The sequence below is a fragment of the Peromyscus leucopus genome, chromosome 1, assembly GCF_004664715.2.
Source record: "Peromyscus leucopus breed LL Stock chromosome 1, UCI_PerLeu_2.1, whole genome shotgun sequence".
Taxonomy (NCBI): domain Eukaryota; kingdom Metazoa; phylum Chordata; class Mammalia; order Rodentia; family Cricetidae; genus Peromyscus; species Peromyscus leucopus.
The window spans coordinates 183,369,935-183,382,064 of NC_051063.1; the positions used below are offsets into that span (position 1 = coordinate 183,369,935).

The window sequence follows — 12,130 nt, forward strand, 5'->3', positions numbered from 1 at the left end:
GGATGATTCCTTTTCCTGATTGTATCTTGTAATTGAATAAATAGTGAAGTTAATTCTGAAGCATCAGGGATAAATTCTGCAGTCTCAATATGTAACACCACTCTTTCAGCATACTGAGAGTCAGTTACTATGTTGAGAGGTTCTGAAAAATCCATTAATACCAACAGAATAGCATACAATTCTGATTTTTGAACTGAATTATACGAACTTTGAACCACTTTACTTAAATTTTTTGATTTGTAACCTGCCTTTCCTTCTTTGTTGGCATCTGTATAAAATGTACGAACTCCAGATATGGGTTTTTGCCGTACAATTTGAGGCAAGATCCATTCAGCTGTCTTTATAAGATCAATTCTATTGCTTTTGGGATATTTTCTGTTAATTTCTCCCAAAAAATTACTGCAAGCTCTTTGCCAAGGTTCACTTTCTGTCCATAATTTTTCAATGTCCTCCTTAGTTAATGGTATGACAATTTCTGCTGGGTCTATGCCTGCTAATTGACGAAGTCTCAGTTTTCCTTTGTAAATCAAGTCAGAGATTTTTTCCACATAAGTTTTTAATTTTTTATTTGGTTTATTTGGTAAAAATATCCATTCCAATATAATATCTTCCCTCTGCATTAATATTCCAGTAGGAGAATGCCTAGAATTTAAATAACCAAAATTCAATCCAGCTTTGGATCAATACGATCCACGTGTCCTTCATGCACTTTCTTTTCTACCAAGGCCAATTCTTTCTCAGCTTCAGGTGATAATTCTCTTGGACTATTTAAGTCCTTGTCACCTTCTAAGGTTCTGAACAAATTAGTCAGTTCATCATTTTTTACCCCAACAATAGTTCATAGATGAGAAATATCTCCAAATAATCTTTGAAAGTCATTAAGAGTCTGTAGTCCATCTGTCCGAATTTGCACCTTCTGGGGTCTAATTTTTTTGTAGCTCTATTTTATATCCTAAATAATTAATAGAATCTCCTCTTTGTATCTTTTCAGGAGCAATTTGTAATCCCCAGCAAGGCAAAATTTTCTTTACTTCTTCAAATATTATTTCTAAAGTATCTGCATTTGAGTCAGCTAGTAAAATATCATCCATATAATTATAAATTATAGATTTAGGAAATTTTTTACGTATCACTTCCAATGGCTGTTGTACAAAATATTGGCACAGAGTTGGGCTATTCAACATTCCTGTGGGAGGACCCTCCATTGAAATCTTTTAACCGGTTGAGAATTATTATAAGTAGGCACTGTAAAAGCAAATCTTTCTTTGTCTTTTTCTTGTAAGGGTATTGAAAAGAAACAGTCTTTTAAATCAATAACTATGAGAGGCCATCCTTTTGGTAACAGAGTAGGCAAAGGCATCCCAGATTGTAGAGAGCCCATTGGCTGAATTATTTTGTTAATTGCTCTAAGGTCTGTTACCATTCTCCATTTACCAGATTTCTTTTTAATAACAAATACAGGAGAATTCCAGGGCTGGTTGATTCTTCAATATGCTGAGCATTTAACTGTTCTTCTACCAGCTCTTCTAAAGCCTGGAGTTTCTCTGTTGTTAAAGGTCATTGTTGGACCCATACAGGCTATTCTGTTAACCATTTTAAAGGTAGAGCTGTTGGTGTCTTTGGAAGATCATCAGTTATTGTGCCCTGTTCTTGTATAATATGGATGGCTGGTGACCACTCATTAGAACAATATCTTCTAATATTTCTCTCAGTAACATGTGCTAGTTTATGATTTGTTTCTGAGATTGGAGGGATGTTAATCTGAGTATTCCATTGTTGCAACAAGTCTCGGCCCCACAGGTTCATAGTTATGTTAGCCACATATGGTTTTAATTTTCCTCTCTGTCCTTCTGGACCTATACATTCGAGCCATCTTGCACTCACTCTGTTTCACCTGAGATAATGTCCCAATTCCTAACAGTTGAACGTTTACCTCCTGAAGAGGCCAAGTTGGATGCCAAAATTCTGGTGCAATTATGGTAACGTCCGCACCTGTGTCTACCAGACCAGACAACAAAACACCATTTATTTTTATTGTTAATTTTGGTCTTTGTTCATTAATAGAAGTTTGCCAAAAAATTTTCTTTATGTTTTCTCCTTTATTTTCTATTCTCTCTGTTTCATCATCCTAACCAGCATGATTTATTCCAATAGGCATTTGGTTATTTAATCGCTCTCCAGAGCAGGCATTTCCTCTATGGCTGCAGGAAAGGTTTGAACTAGATTTGCACTGGGGCCTGCCTGAGGCCCCTCTGGGAGTTTCCCGAAGACTGAGGCAAAGGATTACCCTGTCTGTCCTTTGTTGATCTACATTCGTTGGTCCAGTGTTTTCCCTTACCACACCTTCTGCATACTCCAGAAGGAAGGGGCATTCTGTTGCCATTGTTCCTTGAAGAAACATTGTTTCTGGGAATGACCTGTCTACAGTCCCTTTTCAAATGTCCTTGCTTTCCACATCCAAAACATCTAACACTCCTCAAACCTTTTGAAATTACTTCTCCTACCCATGTATCATCATGCTCATCAGCTTCAACATTAATTGTTTCTCTAATCCAATCTTCCATAGGTGCAGATCTTGCCCTTAATGGCCTGATTATTCTTTTGCATGCTGCATTCGCATTCTCAAAGGCCAAGGATTCAATTATTGCCTTACTAGCTTCTGAATCCGAGACCATTCTCTTTACTGCTGAAGCCAGTCTTTGTAAAAAATCTGTAAAAGACTCTTTTGGGCCTTGCGTCACCTTTGTAAATGACGCAGATTTTTTTCCTGGTTCCTCAACTCTGTCCCATGCATTCAAGGCTGCCGTTCAACATAAAATTAGGGTTTGGACATCATATAAACATTGTGTTTGTGCTGAAGCATATTGGCCTTCGCCCATAAGCTGATCCTGGCAAACTTGTATTCCTTTATCCCTCCATTGTTTTTCTATGTTTTTAGCCTCCTCCTTAAACCAAGTCAGAAATTGAAGTCTCTGGCTGGGTTCCAGAACACCTTGTGCAAGGTCCCGCCAGTCCTGTGGTACTATCTTATTATATGTTGACCAAGAGTTTAACATTTGCTTTACATATAGGGAATGCATGCCATAAGATACTATTGCCTCCTTAAGCCTTTTTAAATCCAACATTTCAATTGGAGCCCATTATTTTGTGTAGCCATTTGATCAGGCATCTGCTGTATGGTTACAGGATAAATTAAGGGTGACTGTGTGAAAACAGGCTTTCTTTCTGCAACCTTATGATCCCGACTTGAAACAACTTCACTGTTAATTTCTTCTGTCTGAATTTTTACAGGTTTAACAAGTTCTTCTAAAGCTGTTATCCTGGCACTTAAATAGACTATCTTTTTAAATATTAAAATGTGGATTATTATAGTGATAAGGTGCATAATTCCACCAATACTAATATTATATAGTTGTTCCATTGTCAGACTGCCTAAAATTTCGAACAAAAACCAATTTTCTTCCAATGTACACATAAAACCCATTTGTTTTTTAATGTGGAAAAAATTCTCTTTTAGATAGTTTCCTTTAAAATATCTGATATATTATGACTTACCAAATCTGAGTAGAACAGTAGAAATCCGAGGGGATTTTCAAAGCAGCCACCTAGTGTCCCAGGTGTAAATCCAAAGAGAAAGAGAGAAAGAAAGAGAGAGAGAGAGAGAGAGAGAGAGAGAGAGAGAGAGAGAGAGAACAAGAAAGCATAGCTGGCTAAAGTTTAAATGCAGCCACGTGTTCCCTCTTGTGCCGAGTCAAGGCTTGGGTCTGGCTTCCTTAAGCTCCGACCACGTGCGTTGGCTTTACAGGCAGGGCCCTGTTCGGCAGGGCAACTCTGAGTTGTTTGTAGCACCAGCTTTAAGCAAGCAGGATTTAAGCAAGCAGCTCACCGATAGTCCAGCCTGAGGTCAAGCAGAACTAGACCCAGGCTAAGAAGCCGCTGCTCGGACTAAGAAGCCGATTGCCGCCGGCCGCCGCGTGCCGCCGCGTGCCGCCTGCCGCCCTTGTGGGAAAGCGGACCTGCCGCCAAGCCAAGCAGTTTTTAATGGATTCTTGTCACGTTGGGCGCCAGATATAGATGTAACCAACCGTCTTATTAAATAAGAAACACAGAAACAATGTAAAAGAGAAAGCCAAGAGGTCAGAGCTCAGAGCTAAAATCTCACCCTTCCTCCTGCTGTCCCAGCTTCGCGAAAGAGACCTACTTCCTGTCGGTTCGTTTTTTTATAGTATGTTGTTCTGCCTTCTCATTGGTTGTAAACCCAAACACATGACTGCCTCGTCACTGTCTGAATGTACAGCCCCCTAGGTCTTAAAGGCATATGTCTCCAATGCTGGCTATATCCCTGAACACACAGAGATCTTATGGGATTAAAGGCGTGTGCCACCACCGCCACACTCTTGCTATGGCTCTAATAGCTCTGACCCCCGGACAACTTTATTTATTAACATACAATCAAAATAATATTTCAGTACAATTAGATTACCACCACACTGTTGTTAGAGGGATACATCAGAAAACACTTATGTTCAGTAACAATAACAAAAAATAAAGCAGAGAGTGATAGAGAAATACATCTGACATTGATCTCTAAACTCCAAACATGCATGGGCACAGGGACCTTCACACAGGTACACACACACACACACACACACACACACACACACACACACAGGCAAATGTTTGTTTTAAAATTGAAATAATTAAAAAGAAGCTAGATATCATAGTACATATTTGTAATCCTAACATTCAGGAGGAACAAGCAGGAGGAGTGTGGTTTGAAGGCCAGCTTGGACTACCTTGTGAATTCTAGGATAACCTCAGTTATATGATAAAACCCTGCCTTAAGAAAATATAAACAGATCAGTTAAAACTCCCATCAACAAATTTGATAGCTTACTTAGTTTTGAGAGAGGGTCTCACTGTATGGATTAGGATCAAGTTCAAACTCACAGATATCCTCCTGTCTCAGCTTTCCATGTGTTGGAATTAAAGGCACATGGCATCACACCCTGTCAATAGCATTTATTTTTAGATGAGTACAAAAATCACATAAAACCCTTAACTAGTATGGTGGTTTGAATAAGAATGTCTCCCCTAGCTAGGCAGTGGTGGTGTGTGCCTTTAAACCCAGGACTAGGGAGGCAGAAGCAGGAGGGTCTCTATGAGTTTGAGGTTAGTCTAGTCTATAAAGTGAGTTTCAGAATAGCCAGGACTACACAGAGAAATCTAGTCTCAAGAAGGAGAAGGACATGGAGAAAGAGGAGGAGAAGAAGAAAAAGAAAAAGAAGACGAGGAGGAGGAGGAGGAGGAGGAGGAGGAAGAAGAAGAAGAAGAAGAAGAAGAAGAAGAAGAAGAAGAAGAAAAGAAGAAAAAGAAAAAGAAGAGAAGAAGGTGGTGGTGGTCCCAGATAAGCTCAGATATTTGAATCCTTAGTCATCAGGGAATGACAATATTTGAAAGGATTAGAAGGATTATGAGGTGTGGTCTTGTAGGAACTGTGTCTCTGGAGGTGGGCTTTGAGGCTGCAAATTTTCATGCCAGGCCTAAGTTTCCCCCCTCTCTCTGTCCCTTTGTTTCTGTCTCTCTCTATCTCTGTCTCTCTCTCTATTTCTCTGTCTCTGTCTCTCTTCTTGCTATTTCACTCTTGGTCTCTGGATCAGAATGTAGCTCTCAATTACTGTTCAAGTGCCATGAGGGCCACCATGTTTCCACTGTGTTTCCCACCATCATGATAATAGACTAAACCTCTGAAACTATAAGCTAGTCCTTAATTAAATGTCTTCTTTAATTGGAGTTGCCTTTGTCATGGTGTGTCTTCACAGCAATAGAACAGTGACTAAGACAACTAGTAAAGCAGTAAGAATTCAATTAATTTTAATACTAAGGGAACATTTATAGGATAAATATTTTCATAAACTAATATTGATGTAAGCAGGATTATTTGTTATCTTGAGAACAGGGTCTTGTGTAGCCCAGGTTGGCTTTGAACTTTACATGTAGCTGAGAATGACCTTGAACTCCTGATACTCCAGCCTCCATCTCCCATGTACCAGGATTAGAAACATACAACACCAGAATATTAGCCTTGTAGCCAGGATTTTAACCTAAGTCTCTCTCTCCAACCCTCTCTCTGAGGTTAGTTAATGTATCTGAAGTTTGTCTTACAATGATGCATTACTTTGATCCATACTCAGTTTGGTAAGCTGAGTCATTCTGGACAGAAACAGTCATGATAATTCCTGTCACCAGATAGGTACTGAGAGATGGTCTCTCATATATAGATTTAGAGACAACCCTACTGACTTGTAATGTAAATGCATCTAAAAGCAGAGTCCCACACAGCATTGACCAAAAAGAGAGCTAAGTCACAAAAGAATTCAAATTGGGGGACCAAAAAGACAATTGTGTATCCATATCATTTTAATAATCATCTATTGAAAGAAATTGAATGAAGAAAATGTGGCAAATTCATGTAATGTGTTCTTATTTAACCATTAAGAGGAAAGAAATTCTGATATATGTTATTACACAAGGCTGGATTGTAAGTAGATTTTTCTTGTCCCAACCACCTGTTCCAAAATATCCAGCAGATGCTTCCCAAATAACCACACAGAGGCTTATATTAATTATAAATGCTCAGCCAATAGCTCAGGCTTATTACTAACTAGCTCTTACACTTAAATTAACCCATAATTCTTATCTATGTTTAGCTACGTGGCTTGGAACCTTTTCTCAGTATGGCATTCTCATCTTAGTTCTCTGTTTGATGGTGACTCTGACTCTACCCTTCCTCTTTCCAGAATACTCTCAGTCATGTTCGATCAGTTCCTGCCCAGACACTGGCCAATCAGCTTTTTATTAGCAAATGAGAATATAGAAAAGGATTGTTCTACATTGTTGGACTTTGATGTCAGAGTGAGAGAATGAGCGATCACAAAAGAAGAACACTGTGTGGTTCCTCTGGTATGGGTTACCCAAAGGAGTCAAATTTCTAGGCACATGGAGTAGAATTATGGCTGCTAGCAGTGTGAAGAAGTAGAATAAGGAGGGACTGTTGAGTGAGTACAGAGTTTCCATTTTACAGGATGAAAGCATTGTAGAAGCAAGAATATGACACTGATTCAAACACACAAATGAGTTTATTGTTAAACTCCAGTGTCTAACTGCTCTAGATCACTGACTACCTTCTTGTCTATCTGGAAAGAGACCTCAGAACTACAAAAAAGGTTCTGATCATTAGATGTGGATAGCCATGTGCCAGTTACTTTTTATTTATTGTCAATTGACAAAACCTAGAGTCACCTGGGAAGAGGGGACATGTTAAGGAACTGTCTAAATCAGACTGTCCTGAGGATATGACTCTGTGAAATTGTCTTGATTGATGGTTGATGTGGGTGGTCCCAGCCCACTATGGGTGGCATCATCCAGGCCAATGTGCCTGAGCTGTAGATGAAAGCAAAGAGCAGGGGTCAGTAAACAGCATTCCCCCCATGTTTCTGCCTCCAGGTTCCTGCCTCCAGGTTCCTGCCCTGACTTCCTTCAGTGATAGACTATGTATGACCTGCCAGATAAACCATTTTCTCTCCTAAGTTCCTTTTGGTCAGTGTTTTATGGCAGCAACAGAAAAATAAAAACATCAGTCACTCATTCCTCAGTCATCCTCTTGGCAAGCATTTATTAAGTGTCTAGTAAGTACTAGGCATGGTACTGGATGATAACTATAAAGCAGTACTTTATTCAAGGTCAATTCAAATTTATTAAGAAGAGCAGTTGAAATTGCAGTTGTGTCCTGGTATGAGGGTACATGCCTGTAATCCTAGGAGACAGAGGTAGGAGTGACATGAGTTTGAGGCCAGCATGAGGCTTTGCAGCAGGACTTTTCTCTAAAAATGTAACAAAACATTGTAGTTGTTTGAGTGATGGGAAGAGAACACAATACTCTTTAAATTTGAGACATATCTTACTCAAAGAAAATTGGAATGTATTAGCAGATATTACATTATGCTGTCGTAGCCTATTATACTATTAGCAGATAGTATATACATCCAATAAAAGATAGATCTGCATATTATAACATATGATGTATTGCTTGCAAAATATAAGAAAAACAAGTGTATTTGTTCAATGCAGATGGGATTTGTGGTTTTAATTTTTACTTATTTTTTTGAGATTTTTGTACATGTATATAATGTAATAATATAACATTCACCCCTTATTCCAACTTCTCCTGGGGTGCCAATAACACCTCCTTTTCAGTCCCATCTTTTCCTATGATATTTATATTATATTCCACTGAATCTAGTCAATGCTGCTCATATGACCATGGGCATGAGACCATCAATGGGCCTAGACAACCTTCCAGTGGCCACACTAAAGAAGGGCACACTCAGGGGATGGAGAGATGGCTCAACAGTTAAGATCACTGACTGCTCTTCCAGAGGACTTGGGTTCAATTCCCAATACCCACATGGCAGCTCACAACTCTCTGTAACTCTGGTTCCAGGGGACCCAACACCCATGGCAAAAACATCAATGCACATAAATAAAAGTAAATAAATTCTTTAAAAAGCAGAAAAGGGATTCTCTGTCTCCTTCTCAGCTCGGGGTAGAGCTCCATGAGCCCTGCCCTCCTCATCCTGGCATGTCTAACTGGCTTGGTCTTGCATGGGTAGTCACAGCTGCTTGAGTTCATGTGGGCAGTAGGTCATGTCACCTCTAGAGGACAGCATTTCACAGCACTCCACCCCATCCTCCAGCTCTTCCATTCTTTCTTCCTCCTCTTCAAGATGTATCTTGAGCCTTGTAAGTGAGTTGATAAGATATGCCATGTGCAGCCAAGCACCCAGTCACTTGTTCCCAACATGACAAGCAAGAATGAGTATCTCCATTACCACTAACCACTACTACAAGCAGCTCCTTCCTTTACCTAAGGTTCCTTGACAAACGTATGGATGTAAACATGAATATTTAAAAAGAAGTTTAACAACATGGCCATTGTAGCTCCTCCAGAGGACCTGAGTTCAGTTCCCAGTACCCACATCAGGCACCTCAAAACGGTCTCTAACGCCAGCTCCAGAGGATTCTCAATGGCTCTGACCTTGGTGGTTCTGATACTTGTGTGTAAATAATAATAGTTTTTAAAAAAAATAACAAGATTATGTCATTTTCAGGAAAATGGACAGAACTGAAGATCATTGTGAAAATAAGTCAGAATCGAAAAGACAAATATTACATGTTTTCTCTTATTTGTTGAATGGAGTTGTTTTTAAGGTGTTGAATTTTAAAAGGAGAAGTATTTGGAAAGGAGGAAGGGGACCAGGGTCTAGGGAATGGGGCACAAGAGAGGATAAAGGGGTGTGAATAATATATATATCTTCACGAAACCTGTTATCTTTTTCACTAATATGCACCAATTTATTTTTTTTAATATATACTTATTTATTATGTATACAGTGTTCTATCTGCATGTATTCCTGCTGGCCAGAAGAGGGCGTAAGATTCCCCTGGAACTGGAGTTACAGGCAGGGAATTCACTGAGGTGGGTGCTGGGAATAGAACCCCAGGCCTCTGTAAGAGTAACAAGTGCTCTTAATGGCCAATTGGCTCACCATTTGAGGTTCAGATCCTTGTGACCACATAAGGGGCTGGCAGGATTATGAAACATTGCATCAGCATTCAGGAAGCAAGCAGGAAGTGGGGTCTGAATATGTCACATGGAGGTTCACTCTTAGTGACCCACTTCCTTTCGCCTGGCTCCACTTCCTATAGTTTCCACTACTTCTAAAACAGCACTGCTATTGGGGACACTGCCATTGTGGACACGTGAGCATGTGGGCAAATTTTATACTCAAATCACAACATACACTAAATCAGTTGATTTATAGGAGATTAAATTTTAACTGTTTTTTTTTTCTTTGCTAAAATGTGTTTTTCTTTGCTGCAGTGGGCAATTCTACTTGCCCAGGAAAGATGCCATCACCATGCTTTTGAACTCCAGTCCAGTTTCTTTGCCAGTGGAGAAGCAGAATGCTACCCACTCAATACATGGACCAAGTCGAAATTTAGGCTGTGTTCAAGAGGCCATTAGATAGTTGTGACGTCATCCACATTTACTAGCAGGGGCAATCCTGACAATAAAATCTTTCAGAAAGGGTTCAACTTACTCGTGCATCGAGGTCCTCAAGTCCACTAGGGCAGAGATGATCCCCAAAGGACAGGGTAAATGAAGTCTATAGAGGTCAGGGGATAAAGGTTCCTCGTCTCTGAATGAAGACACGCCCAAAGGCGGCCTTGACCTCCTTGTTCCTCAGGCTGTAGATGAGAGGGTTGAGCATGGGGGTCACAATGGTGTATGACAGGGACACCACTTGCTTGCTCTCAGGAGAGTAGCTGGCCTTGGGGCGCAAGTGGATGACCCCAGTTGTGCCATAAAACAGAATCACCACGATGAGGTGGGAGGTACAGGTGGACAGGGCCTTGTGGCGCCCAGAGGCAGATGGCATCCGAAGGACAGCAGCCAGAATCCTGGTATAGGACATGACTATGAGACAGACAGGAACGATCATAATTAACACTGTGGCCACAAACACACTGGCCTCGAAGACTCTGGTGTCTGCACACACCAGGCTCAGCAGAGGTGGTATGTCACAGAAGAAGTGCCTGATGCCCCGAGGCCCACAGAAGGGCAAGTTAAAGAGCCAGATGGTGAAGACCATTGACACTGGGCTCCTGCAAGCCAGCAGGTGGCGGCCAGCAGGTGGCACAGCCTCAAGCTCATGATGGCACCATATCGCAGAGGCCTACAAATGGCCAGAAGCGGTCCCAGGCCATGACTGTGAGGAGCAAGCACTCGGATGTGACACAGGACAACACGAGAAGCAGCTGTAGGGCACAGCTGGTTGGGGACACCCCTCGTCCAGGCCGCAGCAGGGTCACCAGCAGACGGGGCGCCACGTCCAGTGAGAAGCAGATCTCCACCAGCGCCAGCTGGCGCAGGAAGAAGTACATGGGTGCAACGCAGGCCTGGGTCGAGGCTGGTGAGAATGAAGATGAGTGTGTTGCCTAGCAACGTGAGCAGGAAAGCGGCCAGGAAGAGCACTGCAAGCATTGGGCGCAGGGAGGGCACGTGTGAGAAGCCCAGCAGCACGAACTCCAGCTCACGTGAGCGGCTCTGATTGGTCCAGGGAGGTGATGCCCAGGAGGGTGGCATGGACTCAGGACTCAGGACACTGTGCTAAGGATCTAGGAGAAACCTTTTGGAGTAGCAGAGGGAGGAGAAGATGAAGTGAGAATTGTAGCTTGTGAGTCCCATCATTTCCATTCCCAACGGGGCGCTTATCCAATCGTAAATCATGTCCAATGCCTTACGTTGGACCGGGCCCTTCTTCAACCCCCAGTGAGTGTAGGATGAAGTCAATGACCTCACCCGCTGCTCTAGCCTGTCTTTGCCCTTAGGGTCCTCTGTCTTCTGACTCCCTTTCCTGGTTGTGAAGAGTCCATGAATATAGACATATACAATTATAAGCTTAAGAGATAAAAACTGACAGTCATCAGATCTAAAGGTTAACTGCTCACAATGTCTGCTTTATAGCAAACTCCTCTGTCAACAGCCAGGGGTTAACTTTTAACCCCGTTGTCCCTTATAGCTACAACTGCCTGGACCAAAGCTAACTCTTAATAGTTTCTACATGACGTCCAGCACGCATCCATACCTGGTCTTTCTATGTGACTCCTAGCAAGCACCCTATGCCTGACGCTATAAAAGGGGCCAGTACTCACCTCCATTGCCACAGCTCACAATTCCAACATCACTATGGTCTCAGTTAGCTGAAAAGCTTTTGTGCCCTGGGTTGTTTCATGTTTTAAATTTCAACATTTACTTTTCTGAATAAAGTTTACTTCTCATTTAATAGACTTTGGTGGTCTGTCCCCCATTTTAGAAGACCCCAGACCAACAACAGTTGGTAGTAGTAGTAGTTAGTTAGTACATAGTAGTAGTAGTAGTAGTAGTGTTGTTGTTGAACCGGCATCTCTGTAAATAGCCTTGGCTGTCTTGAACTCATTATGTTGACCAGGCTGTCCTGGAACTCACAGAGATCCTCCTGCCTCGGCGTGCACCATCACGCCTGTG

The 12,130-nt window shown here is 41.5% G+C and overlaps 1 pseudogene; it reads right to left on the reverse strand.

Moving 5' to 3' along the window:
• Positions 1 to 10,238: 10,238 nt before the first annotated feature.
• Positions 10,239 to 11,209, reverse strand: LOC114685773 (annotated as a pseudogene).
• Between the last annotated feature and the right edge of the window lie 921 nt (positions 11,210 to 12,130).